The sequence below is a fragment of the Ceratotherium simum genome, chromosome 8 (genome assembly GCF_057802395.1).
Source record: "Ceratotherium simum simum isolate JZ-2026a chromosome 8, ASM5780239v1, whole genome shotgun sequence".
NCBI lineage: Eukaryota > Metazoa > Chordata > Mammalia > Perissodactyla > Rhinocerotidae > Ceratotherium > Ceratotherium simum.
The window spans coordinates 47,051,438-47,069,590 of NC_141907.1; positions in this window are offsets into that span (position 1 = coordinate 47,051,438).

Here is an 18,153-nt window from a genome sequence, read left to right on the forward strand (position 1 = left end):
GCTTTGCGTGCTCTTCCGTTTGCTCTCGTTTAGAATACCCAGTGATCCTGGCAGCATTCTAAGATGTTCGGGATATGCTCCTCTAAACTCAGGCAACATAAAATTACACATTCTGGAGCTGCAAGTCCCCTGACCCAAATGGCATCTTTACTAAGCAAGTTAAGTGTTTTCAGGTATTTTTGAACAATTATCAACTGTATTTCTTTCTGTTGTACGTTCACAACAATGCGTGAATGCAAAGCTCCCAGGCATCTAAAACTTACCCTTCCACGAAACTTGGAGGAATGTCCTAAGTGAACATATTAGGTAGAATCATTAACTCCCTAATTCGTGCTATTGTAGAACTTAGTTCCTGCCTTGAGAATCATGTGTCTGTCTCCTCACAAGACAGGCTCCACGAAAACAGAGACCAGCTCTCTGTTTCTGTAGCGCTTAGTCCGTGGCACAGTGCCTGTACACAGCAGGTGCTCTATACCTGCTTAATCAGGGAAGAGCTGATTGGCTAAGTGACAGAATGAATGATGGATTAAATCATTTAAGTAAAAAAGATTTCATTTGTCAATATGGTCTAACAAGGAGAGAAAGGGAGACTTGTGTCCTCAGCGGTTGTATGGAGAGGGTCATTAAGCCACAGGGGCCCATCCCTTGATTTTTCAAGTGGCAGCTGCTCCATTCACTCAGCAGGTAATGCCAGCTACTCCATCACTGATAGCCCCAGGGAGGGCCACTTAAGGGGCAACGGCCACTTCAGGGGGATTTCATATTCACAGAGATAGTGGGCTACCAAGTCTGTTCTATTTCTACATATGTTCTGCACAACTTCTGAACACAAACAAGAGTATATACAAGAATGATATTGAATCCAGTTGTCTTCTCTGCCACAGCCAGCGTGGTTGGGTAGGGCAGACACACATTATAGAGTTACAGGAGTTCGTTTGAAAATAGATAAAAGAGAGATGCAAGGTAATGTAAGTAAAACCATAAAATAAATTTTATGTATCATTAATTCTGATAACTGATTTTATTGCTTTGGAAAATTATTATGGCAGTCTGCTACAAAATACTTAACCTAATTTAAGTTTCAGAACATAGTTTTTGGCAAATCACTAGAAGCAATATTTTTAATCAGTGAAGTGGATCTAATTTGGATTTCAGATGCACAGAGAGAGAGAGAGAAAAGAAGTTTCCTAAGGTAGGCACTCTATATTTCACAGCTGTGTTTTAAATGTTGTTACAAGGAGCAAAAGTAAATAATGACTTTTTACTTCTATACAGAAAACCCACAAGAGATCAAAGTCTAAACTATTTCCTTGCTGGCATATTTTAATTGATATTTTTATACAGTTATTACAGTTCCAGGAACTACTTTATTACCACTGTGCACAAGAATTTTGCCAAGAACCAGATGATGTTTAGGAGTTCTATTAGAATACCTAGCAAATATTGTTTTAGGAATTAGGATTTTCAAATTGCTATAACTTTGCTCTGACCAACAACTTAACCTTAAGTTATTCTGATTCTCAAAAGTTTAAACCAGGAAAGACAGACCCACGTTGTTTTGTAAAGTTTAATTATTCCAGTTCAGAATTTTGGTGATATCACCTTTTCAAAAGGTTTGGCTGCATCAAACATTAATGCTATAAATATAGGTCTCTTATACAGATGAAAAAGAAAATCTCTACTTTCACATTTGTTCACTGTAAAATGTTGGTAAGTGTGAGAAAAGGCAACGTCCATATCAGACGATTGACTACATGCTGTGAATTGTGGGCAGCACTCACAGAATCCTGGCTTTATTTCCTTGCTTTATCTCTTCCTAGAGCAATCATCCATGATACCAGCAAATAAAGCTATCCACTGCACTTAACCTAAAACCTAGATGAGGTCAGTAACTGTCAGAGTCGAATGAGAGCCAGCGCTATATAAACTGGTCCCTCTTCTGGACATTGTTGAGGAATGCAAACATTTTTTAAAATGATGCATGTGTGTTGATAGGAGGAAAAGTGAATTACTTCTGCTTATTCAAGGGAGATCAGAGACTTTAAAATCAATGGGCCAAATTCTGCTTTTTATTTATGTGTCTATTACTCCTGATGAAGTCAAGATGCACATAAATGAAAGCAGAGGGCCGCCCAACTCATTCTAGATATTGGCATGCTTTAGCTTTGTCTTAAAAGATTCTTATATTTTGTAGGACCAAAAAAAAGTCACGAACAGAGCACCTATTTTTACCACCTGTGATCGACAACGCATTTTTTTACTGACATACCTTTCTTTAGGATATGTGGAAGTAGATGAGAAGACTTAGCTCCACTCAGATGAATTTAACATGATTTGATGAGAAAAGTTAGGTACTTACTAAATGATATCAGGACCCAATTTGCTAGGTTGTCCTCAGACAAAGAGCAGGCCACCTGCGTCTCATGGGGGAAAGCCAATCATCCCCTAAAGAAATGAGAATTCTGATCCTCTTAGCAGAACACGCTCTTGAACAGATAACTGAATCAAAGAACTTTTGAATGGAACATGAGAGCTGCATTTTTCACAAAGCAGGTTCAAAATGTCCAATCTGTGTCATGTAGAACAATGGAATTCTTTCCAGGAAATCCGGTATGCCATCATCATGGGGAGGTAAGATTATCAGGAAATTACTTTAGGATACTGATGATTTAATCTGCTTCTTAGCAGACCATTTTAGGAAAGGCAAAAGTTTAGGCAACAACTGTAGCCAGAAAGGATGATATTCTGACCAATACCCCATATTTAAGTGATACTATTTGAAATGCCATAATCTCATTCTCAATATATCAGAAGACATAGAGGAAATGCATTTGAGTTTCTTCAGAATGTAGTGGAACAATATCGTGCATACAAAAGGATTCCTTTTTTAAAGGTAATGGATTGATACACACAAAATAAATTCAAAATAAAGTATGAATACTGCAAATACTTATATGCACTAAAAGAAAACAATTAAAAGAAAATAGAGCAAAATACAGAATGCTTGTCTCAGGATAGTAAAATTGAGAAAGATTCTCTTCATTATCCTTATACTTTCCACATTTTATAACAAAATAATATGCTTATATATTAGATAGAAGTATAATTATTTAAAGAACTGCTGTCTTTTAAATATTTGTGCAATGAAACAACAATATACATAACTATTTGATTTATAGGCTAAATCAAAGAATACTTTACATGTAACATAAAGTGAAATTTTATTTTAATCACATAGATCATTTCCATATGAGTTCATTTGAATGGAACATTTAGATCACTTCAATATGCACTTACTGAATGCCTGCCCTATCCTGAATTATGGGATATCATGAGTTTCTTGAACTCTATTAATAATTTTCAAATATGTTAAAATAAAGCATGTCATTTCATCCTCAGAACTCTGTAAACTCTTATTTTTAGCAATTGTGAAGTTGGAGAAACAAAAGATTAGATCACACAGTTAGGAAGTGGGAGAGACAGAGATTAAAACCAGTTTCCCCTGCCATGCTCAGTTTTCTTTCTACTATTATAACTGCTTCCCAATAATTGAAATAAAAGATTCAGTCTTTTTGATTCACTATAGCCTAAAATGTGTTATTCATGGAAAGGTTGAGATAAATAGAATAACTAACCTAATTTCTTGTAGGACAATAATAACCACTAACAAAATGATTGCAAAAAATAGGTATGCTTCCTGCTCTATATGGAGCTGCCAGAGAGGGTGGATCATGTTGGATAACAGAATACTGCATGGCACATTTTGTAGGAACAGGAAGAAGGCCAGTGTGACTGATTTAGAGGGAAGGAGAGACAAAGTGAAGTAAGATGAGCCTAGGGAAATAGGCAGGGGCACACAGCATCAGACTGTGATGGTAATGTCAAGAACTTTAGTCTTCATCATAAGAGACTAGAAATCTAATCAATTATCTTTTAAGAATAGATGGAACATAATCAGATTTTAATTTAAAAAAATATGGCTACAATATGGAGAACTGTCAGAAATGGGTCAGAGTGGAAATAAGTAATTAGATTGGAAGTTTTTGTGGTATATAAACTATACCTATAACGGTGCTTAATATGTGACTCATTTTGATGATAGTGGTTGTGATTATGCTTCAATAAAACCAGGAAGGGACAGCCTCTGAGTTATCAGCAGTGTAATTTTCATCTACAATATTTATGAACCAACGAAAGTAGTCATACAAGTCATTGAAGAAGATATCCATTGGTCTCTATCTTCAATAATCATCAAAGCTGAGCCATAGTAGTTGATGGCTATCCATTGTTTGCTATGGATTATAAACCAAAAGATGTATATGATCCATTAACTCCAGCAGTTTACATATTTTTTTTAATAGAAATGTATGTTTTAACTACAGAGTATGAGAGATCTCTAAGGACAAAAAATGGGTTGTCACATTAATTTCTGAGTCATTGAATACTGTTTATTCATTTAAATAAGTATCACTAAGAACTATTTGGTATTTGATCTCAGTCGGGTATGTACACAGTGGCTGATTTGATTGTTCTGCTAAAGGACCTATGTGATCTTCTACTCAGCAGTAACAACATTTTGTAAAAGTAAATGTTTACTTACTATTGTATATATAGTCACAAACAGATTTTTGATCAAAATATTTGAAACAGTTGTACTGGTTAAACATATGTCAAAAGCCAAACTCCACTTTCTAGTGAGGTTTACTTAAATTACTACATACCCATGGGTCAATATGCTAATCTTGCTTCCTAAGGACGTGGTAAATTGCAGCACCTGAGAATGCTTGATTTTAAGAACTAATAGCTACTGTGCATTGAGAGCCTCTGCAGCCGACTTGGAAATGCCCCACTTAGATGCCCTGCGTAATTGATTGAGTGATCCGTCTGCTGCTCCTCTAGATTCCCACCATATTAGGCAATGCCTATAGTGTCTGCTTCCAGCCGACGAAGGAGTGCTCTAGAGATAGAAATGAGGATCATTTCTTTGAGATGTGGGACTTCTCTGATGAGCGACTTTGGCTCTAGGACTCCCAGTTGGCCTTGCCAAACCTTTCTTGAATATAAACTGCGATCTGAAACTCTTCCTTTTCAAACCTCCTTTTTCCTGCTCCCTTTCAGCATCATTGCGTCTAAGCTCACCGCACCTTTTTCATTTCCCTTGTTTTTATTCTTAATTCATATTTCCTGCAATAATTCACTCATGTATCTAATTCAGTCTTGGCATGTTTCTAATTCTGTCTTGGCATGTTTCTCTGAGAAACCCTAATGACAGAAGCATTGCCAGTAGTGGTGTGAGAAAACAGACACATTAATAGGTAGTTAGCAAGGCCCCAGCTGGTGATGTTCCAATTACTAAAGATTTCACTGTTGGTGACCTACAAAGATGTCCCAGCATAGATAATTTCCCTTGTAGGTACAGTCATTCCAGATTTTTAAAGATGAGGGGCTAAATGGGTGCTGATCTCAATTGCCAATGTGTGAGTGTGTGTGTGTGTGTGTGTGTGTGTGTGTGGTGGGGGGTGGGGGTTCCCCCACCACCAAGAAATTCTCCAAACCAGCTGGGTGTTCTACAATTCAACTCAATTCTGACATTTTCTGCCTAGAGATAGCATCCAATTCCACAGATTAAGGGCTCAGTCTAATAAGACTACTCCCACTTCAGATGCCAATCACAAGCCTAGGTTGTTATCTGTGTTTCTGACCAATCAGCAATAAATCAGAGGTTCCCACGGTGCCCCCCCCTTGGTTTTGATTAATTTGCTAGAGCAGCTCACAGAACTCAGAGAAACATTTTACTTACTAGATAACAGCCAGATGGAAGAGATGCATAGGGCAGAGTATGGAGAAGGGGTGCAGAGCTTCCATGCCCTCTCTTATTGTGCCACTCTCCTCAAATCTCCATGTCTCACCAACCTGGAAGCTCTACAAACCCCATCCTTTTGGGTTTTTATGGTGACATCCTTACATAGGCATGATTTATTAAATCATTGGCCATTGGTGATTGAACTCAATTGGCAGTCCCTGTCCTCTCCCCAGAGGTTGGGGGGTGGAACTGAAAGTTCCAACCCTCTAATCATGTGGTTGGTTCCTCTCTGGCAACCAGCCTCCATCCTTAGGTGGGGTCCAAATGTCTCCTCACTAACATAGCAAAATATACTTTTATTGCTCTCATCACTTAGGAAATTCCAATGGTTTTAGGAGCTCTTTGCCAGAAATGGGATGAAGACAAAATATGTATTTCTTATTGTAAATCACAATATCACAAGGAGAACAATGCCGACAGCCATAGTCGAGTCCACCAGGTACAGCTGAGTTGTGTTGACACATAGCAGAGGAATAATGAGAAACTGAGGGACATTAACAAGCAGTTAAAGGCTCCATATGAAAGTCAAGGGAGTCTCTTTAATAACTTAGAAAGAGGCACTTATCGCCTGTAACGGATGAGTAGACACAGCTGAGCAGCAGACTGAGGACCTGATAGAATCACAGAGCTCATGCGACATTTAAATTTCCAACCAAATTAGGTCATTATGCTAAAGTCAGACTCTTACTGTTCAAACCTCGGACCCAGTAATATGGGATGAGACTATCTAGATGAATATTCCAGATGTTATCTCTACAGAGATCTTTAAACTCTCAGAGCTTGCAGAAGTGGCCAACCCATGCCTAGTAAGAACCAGCATTGTCCCCACACTGGATGACAACAGGTGCTTCACTTAGGAATTGTTTCCATCTTCTCTTTCCATCTTCCTTCTCCAGGCTGACTAGGGTTAAATCCCAGGAAAATTCAGCTGTGAAATTGCAGGGCCACTAAGGGAAGAGATTATGTACCAAAGGAACTGCAATGATTAAATAAAGACTTCTCACAGGAGCCAAGAGAGCATCCCTGAGATCGCTTTAGAGTATACTTGATCACCTGGGCAAAATGTAAGACTTGATAAACAAGAAGTCATTGATTTGGAGGCATTTTCTTGGGCATTTTCATACCCAGAACAAGGACCCCACAGATTGGGGCAAACTCACTGTTGGAGTGAAGTATAAACTCCCAAGTTGTTATGACAGGTGGTAGAGTAATAAGTAAAGAACTGAGTATAGTAGAATGCTGGGATGGATATGTAATGTGAGACCTGAAGATTCACAGAAGAGAATGTTCCAAAAGAGAACCCAAAGGACACTCTAGTTGTTCACCAAGACTACAAGAATGCACTGATAAGTGGAGTAACAGCATCACTAAGAAGTTCAATGGTGAAGAAGTCAATGGTGACTCTGCAGGCTAACCCTGAGGTTAAGAGAGCAGCCAGAGAACCCTGACAATATTGATGGAGATAATATCGCCCCAAAGTAATACAAGCCAGATGGCAGAATTGACAGTGCTAAATCGTCAAATGCTAGAAGTCTGTATTTACCTAACTATTAGCATATTGGAGGAGCATTCAAGGGGGTTTGACACACAATGAGCTGTTGAAATGGTAAATAGAGCACGGTGTCAGTAAGGGGCAAAATAGATGGGCAGCCAGCAAGGATGCTATTTACATCGACAACCAGAAAAAAGCAAGAATAGAAGATCAGGAGGATGAAGGCTGTTCTCTCAATGAAAAGTCATGATACTTTGCTCAATAGCTAGACCAGACCCAATTTTTCTATCAAGAACTCAGACTGAAGAAGTATCTGGGTCCCTGGGAGGAAAGGAAACACAACTGCAAGCATATGCTATAATAATTCCTCTAGTCTCTCCCAAAGGGACCCATGGCCATTTAACCACGTGACTTTACAGTGGGAAAAAGAGAATACCCAAGCATTAAAACCACCAAGAGACAGAGGGTATGATTTCAGTGACACTTGAAGACCCAAAGCATCAAATCGGCCTCCTGTTAGAATAGCATGCTAGCGAAATTTCTGTTCACAGGAAAAAAGCCAATAAGTTTTCAGAACCTAAGATTTATTAAACACCAATTACCTCATTTAAGAAAATGCCTTACATTTGTTTATTACATGATCAACATTATTAGCACAACAGGTAAGTACCCTGGTGTGATATAAGAAGTATGGCCTTTAGGGCCACTGCATCACTGGACCCACCCAGCAGTTATTTCTCCAGACTTTAGTGAATAACTGGAATTGATACACTTGGCAGTTGGAGTAACCTCCATGTTTGGTTCTTGGCCTATGGGGTAATAGCTATCATAGTAGGAAACTCCAAGTAGAAATCTCTGAAACTCCACCCCTCACACATTGGTCAAGACAGTAAATCCAAAACAATGAGGTATCCTGGAAGGAGAAAGGGAAGATGGTGGAGTTTAGTGTCGTGATTAAAGATGTCAATGATGTACAGATACAGATGTAGATATGATCCCTATCATATCTACATTTATTTTCCCATTTGGTCTCTGTAGGAGGTAGAAGGATCTGGAGAATAAATGTGGACTACCACAATTAGTAGTATCCCAGTATAAACAGCTGAAGGAGAGGAAAATGAGCAAAATTTGTTTATAGATGGTTTAGCTTGCTAGGTGTGTGCGAACTGAAAAAAGGTAGTGCCCCTAAAAGAAAATGGAAAATGACAATCTTCCCGATAGGTGGAGCTGCGAGCGTTGCACTGTTCATTTACTTTCTGTAGAAAGGGAAGTGGCCCAAGGAGGGAACATAATGGATATAGATAGATACAGATATAGATGTAGATATAGATATAGATACAGATATAGATATAGATCCTTGGGCAATGGTCAATGGCTTGGTCATCCAATGTAGGCCTGAAAGAAAAAGGCCTGGATGGCTGACAAGGATATCTGAGATTGAAGCATGTGGATTGACATTGGGATTGGGCACAAAGAACGAAAATTTTTGTATCATACGTTAATGGTGACCAGAAATCACCCAGAAAACAAGAGGCAATGAACAAAGTAAGTCAGCAAAATGACCATCATTATTAGTTAAAATGACCAGTCATCACCATTGTCTACTCTGGACTGGCACAATGGGCACAAGAACAAAGTGGTCATGGTGGCAGGAACTAAGGCTATTATGGGAGAAATTCTGAACTAGAAGGGCTAACAGTTCATACATGGAGTAATGGATGACTATTCTGTGTATTAAATGCCTTTTCTGCCCACAGATCCTTAGCCAGCAGCACTATTTGAGGTCTTTCGGAATGTCTGTTCCACAGGGATATAATGCACAGAACTAGCTTCTGGTCAGATAATCTACGAAGGAGATGTGTGAGTGCATCCAGGACCATGAGATCGTGGGATCCACTGGTAGAATAAGATATTTCACCATCCAGAAGTGGTTGGCCTTATAGAGAACTAGAATGCCACAGCTGCAGTGCCATGTCAAAGGCAACCCTCTGAAAGAACGAGATGTCATCCTTCAGGATGCAGTATAATGCATTAAATTAGAGACCTTCAGATGGTGATGTAATCACAAAGGACAAACATGTGGGTCTACCAATGCAGGTGTGGAAGGAGAAGTGGCTCCACTTACCATCACTCATAATGACCCACTGAGCGGTTTGTGCTTCTTGCCCTCACAAGTTATGTGATTGAAAGTCCTTGTCCCCAGAAGGGTGTACTCTTGACAGGGGACACAGCAAGTGCTCCAGTGGAGTACAATCTATGGCTGTTGCCAAAGCACTTTAGAGTCCTTGTGTCTAGGGACCAACAGGTAAGAAGAGTTACTATCATGACCAAGGTAATGGTTCTTGATCACAATGAGGAGATATGAATGCTTTTACACAATGGGAACAGGGAAGAATGGGTATGGAAGCCATGTGACTCCCGTGGGTGCCTCCTGGCATTCCCTTACCCCAGTGGAACTGTGAAAGAACATGTGTAGCAAGCCTAGCCTGAGAAAGACATGATTTCCAAAGGCTGAGAGACTTCAGTAATGAAGGTTTGGGTCACAGGACCGTGAAAGCCACCAAGATCTGCCAAGGAGATAGCTGAAGGTTAGCACGAGAGGGATTTAGAATGAATAACAGAGGAAGGATAAACGAGTCCCAGCTGGGGCCTTGCAACCAACTTTGACAAAGAGAGGAGCAATTTGTCCTACAAGCCTTCTCCTTCCATGTTTCCTCTTAGAAAGTGAAGCTCCTGGGAACCATAGAGAAGCAACTCCCCAAACTTGTGGACTAAATTAGATTTACATGGTGTAAGGAGTGGATAGTGGCAGCCATTAAAATATGCAATTCAAATCTCCTGTTGTGGGTAGCATGCTTGACTGACGTCCAAGCTACTGCCTCTCTGGATTCAGCATCATGTTCACGCTAAGATCACATTTCTGGTAGGCTTCTCTGATATACTGGGTGAGTACTGTGGGGGTGCTAATGTTAGCCTATTCCTGCAAGACGTGGACTCCTCTACTGGGAAATTTTGCCTCCAGGACTACCGTTACCCTGACTGAACCTCTCTCGGAACTGCATAGTCTGAGATTTCTTCTGTTCAATTCTCCTTCCTTCCCTCTCTCCCGCATATGTGTTAGACATCATCACAGCCTGCAGTCTCTCACTGCCTTTTTTATCTCACTCCCCTTCATCCTTCACCAGCGTTTTCCCCCCAAATTCCTTGCAAGTCATATCTCATGTTGGCATCTGTTCTTAGGAGATCTCAAACTACAGTCTGGAATGGGCTGTACACATAAGACATTCTCTGCCATGTTAACAATAGCCGTACAAGGTAAATGTCATCATCAACACCATGTCAACGAGAAAACTGGGGCTCCAGAGGTCAGCATATTTGTCCAGGAGAAAAGAGCTAGAAAATTGCGGAGCGAAGTCCATCTGAATCTAAGGCCAATTCACTTTCCACCATATCTAAGAGTGATTCTTGGCTTTCAGCCCCCAGTTCAGTTATCACCAAGTCCTTTAGAATCCAACCACCTGTCCATTGCAGCCATTTTCAACTTGGCCCGAGCTCCAAAATCCCTTTTGATTGCTACCTTCCATCCACAATGGCTTCTTCCATTTTTATTAAATGCATAATATTTTCTTCTGTAATAAGGTCAAACAAAATCTCTCTCCCACCTTCCTTCTCTAGTTAGTTTCCCTTTATACATTAGATCTCATCAAATATTATTTCTTCAGGAAAGTATCCTCTGGCCTCTGTTCAGCTACATTTAATATTGTGCGGTCATTTGATTAATTACAACCCTTCCCCCACTCATGTAGTCCCTATGAGACAGAAATAATATCTGATTTCTGCACACCTTTGTTTTGCCAGCATCTTCTTCAATATCTACCACAATAGACACTCACTAATATACTATTGAAAGACTAAAGAAAGGATTAAATGAATACACTGTGCTTCTTAACAGTTGGTTTATAGAACATATGTTGTATTTGTTTCAAAATCCATTCTAATTGCAAAGGTTAATTAGAAATGGTTGACATACATTTTGTGCTTTACTTGTCATACTTGCTAATAAATTTCAGTCACAGAGTAGTAACTACTAAAGCACAAGTTGAGAGGCTGAGAACTCAGCAAATGAGAGTGGCTACAAATGGCAGCACTATTAAATTTTGTCTAACCTGAAAATCATCTCTAGGGGTGACTTTGAAAAGCATAAAATCATCAATTTTATTTTTTCTCTTACTAATATCACATAAAATCAGTTGTAGAAAGTGAGAAAGGTAAGATTTTCAATTAAGAGGAATAAATTTAATGATATTCACTGTTATTGAGTTTCCCTCCGCTTCCATGTACATAGAGGGTTCAACTTCCCCAAACTTTTTAATTTAGATGTGGCCATCTAGCAAGTTGTGGCCATGAAATGTGACTGGAAGTGCGGCACACTCAAGTTTCCAATTCTCATTTCTCCTTCTGTATGAACACTTGAAGCAGATATTGAGACGTCAGAGCGTTTTTGTCAGGGTCTATGAGTGTGTAGTACAGAATTGTGAGCCATGAAGCAAGACCAAGAAAATATTTGTTATTTGAAGCCACCGATATTGGGAAGTTATTCTTCCACACATTAAACCATACTCTGTCCGGACTCTTCAACTATGTTTAGGTGTATTCCTGGAAAAGTGTAGAAGTTGTGTGTAGGAGGGAGTATCTACCTGAATATGTATTTTTAAATTCTTAGCTAGCTGAAATGGAGGGCATAGAACTATATACATGGAGCAACAACTGAGCATACAATATCCATAGCTATTTGGGTCTCAGATTCGACATTTTACAACTACATATGTAAGCAATCTCTATTTAACATTTAATGATCACAGAATCATGAACTATGTTCTTGAAGAAAGATTTCTTAAAAGTTTATTACATAATTGGGTTCTTTTTGAGTCCTTTTTAAGAGTGGTTATTATGAAAATTATCTGGAAAGTAATTAATATGAAAACTTATAAATTCCCAGAACAAAGATGATCTCTGAAATAGGAAACAAAAATATGAATTGTTGATAGTTTATGTCTTCTGTAATAGTCCACTGGAATATTTCAGGAGCATGAACATATTTTATTTGTTTTCTGGTTGTTTTGTTTGTGTTTGTTTTTATTTTTCAAGAACATAAACATATGTAATAATATTTTACAGACTGGAAAAATACTACGCTCTGTTTATGCTATTTCATTCTTTTAAAGTATGGTTCTTATGTTGATGCTTTCCACACAAAAGACTAAGGGTTATAAGAAAAATGGAGTAAAATTTTAGAATATAACTGAAATATGTATTTTCACATATATAGTGCCCCATAATATAAGCATCATTAAAAATCTCAGCACCTTAGTTAGACTGCTCAACTTTTCTTGCATTCAAAGAGCAGAAGCAAGAAAATGTATTTCTCTATTTCTCTTTTATCTCTCTCACCTTGTTTTGATGTATTGGTACTATAGGGAGTGCTGCCTTCTAGCAATTGATAAGTGGATACCTGCATAGGGTGAATATGGAAAGTTTACAGAATGTTATTTCTTCTGGTTTGTAAACGTCTATGAACAATTCTTAAGGAAAGGAAATTTTTCTAGTCGTTTTCTTGATTCTTGAGAAAATAATACAATTTTTATCCATAAAGTTGTATGGCTAATAAAACATGTTTGAGTTGGCTTCTTAGTCACATATTATAACATCTAGCCCATTAATAACTAACTGAGCTAACCATAATTTGCTAAATATAATCACCATTCTTTTAAATTAATTGTCTTACCATTGTAGTCCTTAAATTACTTATTTTACCAAACCCAATTTAAACTTTACTGTACAAAAACTTGTATAAAGCTAATTAAATGATCATAGCAGCATTTATCATAACAGCCAAAAAAAAAAAAGGAAGGAAACAACCCAAATGGCGAATGGATAAGCACAACGTCATTTATCTATGCAAGGGAATACTATTCAGCAATAAAACCGAATGGAATATTGAGACATGCTGCCACACAGACAATGGATGAACCTCTGAGACATTACACCAAGTGAAAGAAGCCTATCACAAAATAACATATATCGGGGCCGGCCTGTGGCTTAGCGGTTAAGTGCGCGCGCTCCGCTACAGGCGGCCCCCGGTTTGGATCCCGGGCGCTCACCGACACACCGCTTCTCCGGTCATGCTGACACCACCTCCCACGTACAGCAACTAGAAGGATGTGCAACTGTGACATAGAACTATCTGCTGGGGCTTTGGGGAGAAAAAAGGAGGAAGATTGACAATAGATGTTAGCTCAGAGCCGGTCTTCCTCAGCAAAAAGAGGAGGATTAGCGTGGATGTTAGCTCAGGGCTGATCTTCCTCACAAAAACAAAAAACAAAAACAAAAAAAACAAAAGACAAAAAACAACAAAATAACATATATCATACAGTTAAATTTATATGAAATGTTCAGAAAAGGCAAATCTATAGAGACAGAAAGTAAATTAGTCATTGCCTGGAGCAGGGGTGGCAAGGCAGGATTAACTGTAAACAGGCACTTGAGTTGATGGAATGTTGGAGACAGCTGCACAACGTTGTAAATTTACTAAAAATCATTTAATTGTATATTTAAAATGGGTGCATTTATGGTATATACTTTATATATCAATAAAGATGTTAAAAAGAAAAAACTAACTCAATATTATTGAGGAAACTACATATGAAAGACCATAAGGCAAAAATAATAACCAAAACAAGAGAGCCATAGTAGCATTTTCATAAATTACATATATATATCACCATCTTAATTATACAGAAATGCTTAATATTGAGAAAGAATATATCTAAAAGTATTAATAATTGGTAACTAGCTTTGAAATAGGTGGTTTGAATTTTATTTCTGATGTTTTTGTACTATCTATATTTTACACTATTATATTCTAAAATAAGACAGTTAAAAATAAAAATTGCATTGCACATGGAATTTTCATCGTGTCTAAAATATGTGGATAACAGCAATTTGAAGCCAGTGAGAGGTACTCAAAAACTTTGAAAACATTATGCTATTATAAAATTTATGATCTCATAATTAGTGACAAAACAGAAAAAAATTGAACATCTACCTTATATAACTGATAGTAATAATATAATAAGAACGAAAAACAACTGAGATCTCAAAAAAGTTAAAAAAATATCAAGTGATAAAAAGAGAAGATAAAATGTCACAAAACTTCTTTAAGAATTTTTTTTCATTAAAAAAGAAAATCTTACAGTGAAAAAAAACAGTCTAAAAGTCTACCTACTGTTTGATTCCACATATATGACATTCTAGGAAAGCCAAAACAACAGAGACAGTAAAAGATCAGTGATTGGCAGGGGTTGGGGGAGGCAAGGAAGGTGGAGCACAGGAATTTTCAGGGCAGTGAAGCTATTCTGTATGATAAGGTAATGGTGGATACATGACATTATGCAGTCGGCAAAACCCACGAAACTGTACAACACCAAGAGTGAACAGTCATGTAAACTATGGATTTAGTTAACAATAATGCATCAATATTGGTTTATCAATTGTAACAAATGTACCACACCAATACAAGGTGTTAAAAATAGGGGAAATTTGGGGCAGTCCCGGTGGCGTAGCGGTTAAGTTTGTGCTCTCCGCTTTGGTGGCCTGGGGTTTCAGGGTTTGGATCTCGGGTGCGGACGGATGCACCACTTGTCAAGCCATGCTGTGGTGGCATGCCATATGAAGTAGAGGAAGATGGGCATGGATATTAGCCCAGGGTCAATCTTCCTCAGCAAAAAGAGGAGGATTGGCAATAGATGTTAGCTCAAGGCTAATCTTCCTCCCCACCCCACCCCCCCCCCACAAAAAAAGAGGGGAAACTGTTGGGGAGGTAGGAAGTATATAGGAACTTTCTGTATTTCTTGTTCAATTTTTCATGTTAACCAAAATCTAAGAAATAAAATCTATTCGTTATTTTTAAAAAAACAAGCTCAATAGTTTCTGAGGGTAGTATAATAAAATAACAATATCATTTCATTTTTTATTTATTTAATCATCAAAAATTAAAATTAATGATAAATCCAATTCTGAGAGTTATATAAAACATGTATACATATATTTCTTTTGACATTTGAATGGATAATACTCTTCTAAAGAACAATATGACAATACTTTTCAGGATCTTTAAAAATGTTCTTGTTATTTCACATAATAATCATAGTCATAAATTTGTTTAAGGCAATAATATGAAGAAAGAAAAAATAAATTATATTAATTATTATTTTAATAAGCTCAATGTTTGACAACAGCAATAATAAAATAAAATTAATGATTAACATTCATTGAGTGTTTTGTCTCCCACACTATGCTAATCTCATCACATATATAAACTGAAACTCAAACAATGATTCAATGATGAAATAGTTTGATTGTCATACACTGCGTGAAACGTTATAACCATTAAACAGAGGTATAGATACTAGCAGAAAATATAGAAAATGTTTATAATACAATGTTAAGTTATGAAACAAGTCCAAAACTTTAGATTGCGATACTATCAAAATTCTCAAGGATATAAACAAGAACCGGAAGAAACATGAAAAAGTGAAAATATTTTACTGGGATATTGAAATTGTGGATGTTTATGTTCTTTTTTATTTCTGTTATTGGCAAAATTTTGTCTGTGCATTGAATACAAGTCTAGGTATTATAATATAGCATAATAATACCATAAAATCATATTGTATTTACTGTATGACAGGCACTTTCTAAAATTTAGAAAGCTACCCTGCACATTTACCACCAGTATTAACTTATTTTTATAGATAAAGAAATGGAAAGAACAGGCATTTTAAATAACTTCCCCAAGATCACACAGCTAATGGCAGAGCCTCCACCAATTAAATAACTTGGGCAACAAATGTACAATAAGCTCATTTTATAAAATTATCCAAGGTATTTAGGATTCAAATCATATTATAATGAGTATTTATAAGACAAAAGGACTTTTTTCAATGATATTTTGAGGAAATAAACCTCTGTCTGTAAGGTCTATCAAGAGGTAAGTTTTAAAATGTTCCATAGTAACTATTCAACCTTTTATTCGTAGAGATTCTCAGAATAAAATGGTGTGGCTCACACTCTCATGTGATATTGACAGTAAATTCTGTCAGATAGGCAGAATAAGAAACACCACTTTTTGCCAAATTAAAAAAACACAACCCTGAGGCTCAGAGAGGTTAAATCCTTTTCATGGTCCTATCTCTAGCAAGTAGGGAGAATGGAATCAGAATCTTTCCCATCACCGTCTGCACTCTGGCAGTCAGCTTCACCAAGGTATCTCCCAGATTTGCCTTTCACTCTGTATGTTTCACTTGGTTTCCTTATCTGAGCAATATCATGTTTAATTTCCCTAGAGAATTCAGGGTTCTGAATTCTGCTCTAGGAAGTTTTCAGGTGCAAGAAGAACAGGAAGTTAAGAGCATAAGAAGCTTACATTTATCTTTCATCACACCGAACTCTGTAATTCGGGAGCAGGAGATGGACAGAATTGTTAGCCTTAAACTCAAGGATGAATACTGTTTTTCCTTTCTCCTCAGAAATGTAGCTCATTAGAACAACTTGACTTTTTTATTACCCAGTACAGGTGAGGATTCCTTCCTTTTTAATCTTGTATTTTCCCTAAGGTAACCACAATCTAGTGTTGAAAAGAGAAAATGCACTCAGGTGGCCATGCTGACCTGCTGTCTTAGTCAACTCATCAATTTTCTTTAAAATAGGCAGTGACATCCTTGAAATCAGTGTTGATTTTATAATGAAATAATGTTACAAACCATATACTCTTTATGTTAATTCTATTCTAGATAATAAATTTGATTACTGGTTAACTACACCAAGCTTCTTAAGATCACTAAGTATTATTTTGTAACTAATTGAATAAACTATGTTTTAAATATTAATTTAAAAATATGTGATAAAAAGTAATAATTCCTACTTTTCAGTTTTGTGAGGCTTTGAAGCTTATTCAATGTTCAGGGTTCTCTTTAAAAATAATATGACATTTTAATTCAAAATCAAGGACAGGATATTGGAAGGAACTCCAGCAAATAAAGATCCTAAAGCTTAAGTTACATTAGCTTCTTGGTAAATCAACCATTGCTGACATATTGAATGCTTTTCCAATAGGCCCTATGGAAAATGCTTTTCAGGCATTATTTCATTTTATTCCTTATCATGAGGAATATAGTGAGGTAGATACTTTTATAAATCACAACGGATGCATAAGGATGCTGAGGCAGAGAAAGATCAAGAAGTTACTCTTAATAAATGGTACAACTGGAATTAAACCCAATAGCCCGTTCCTGGATTCCTTAAAATATTTTTTAAAGATGTAAATGGTGATAAATAAAAACAAAACAGATCTTCACCATTTTGCCCAACCCCTGTATTTTATACAAAGAACTCTAAGATCAGGTAAGTGATTTACCCAAGGTTACATAGCTAGGCTATTTGTCATAAAGTTAAAACTGAAACTTTAAGTGACATTTGACTTTCATCTCAGTTACTTTGCCTCTTAACATTTCTAGCAGGAGCAGATTTTGAAAGACAATGGCAAATCACCATGACAGTCAGCCATGTTAACTGAATTTGTTTCAAAATGATTTGCTTTCCAGCAATTCCAAGCTTAGCCATTTTATGTTTTCACTCAGACTTTGTATATATCTTTTGATATCTCTAGTCAGAGACATCTAGGCCACAGAAAGTCATAATGTCAGATTCCATTTTTTCTTCTGCCCATTGCAATTTTGTT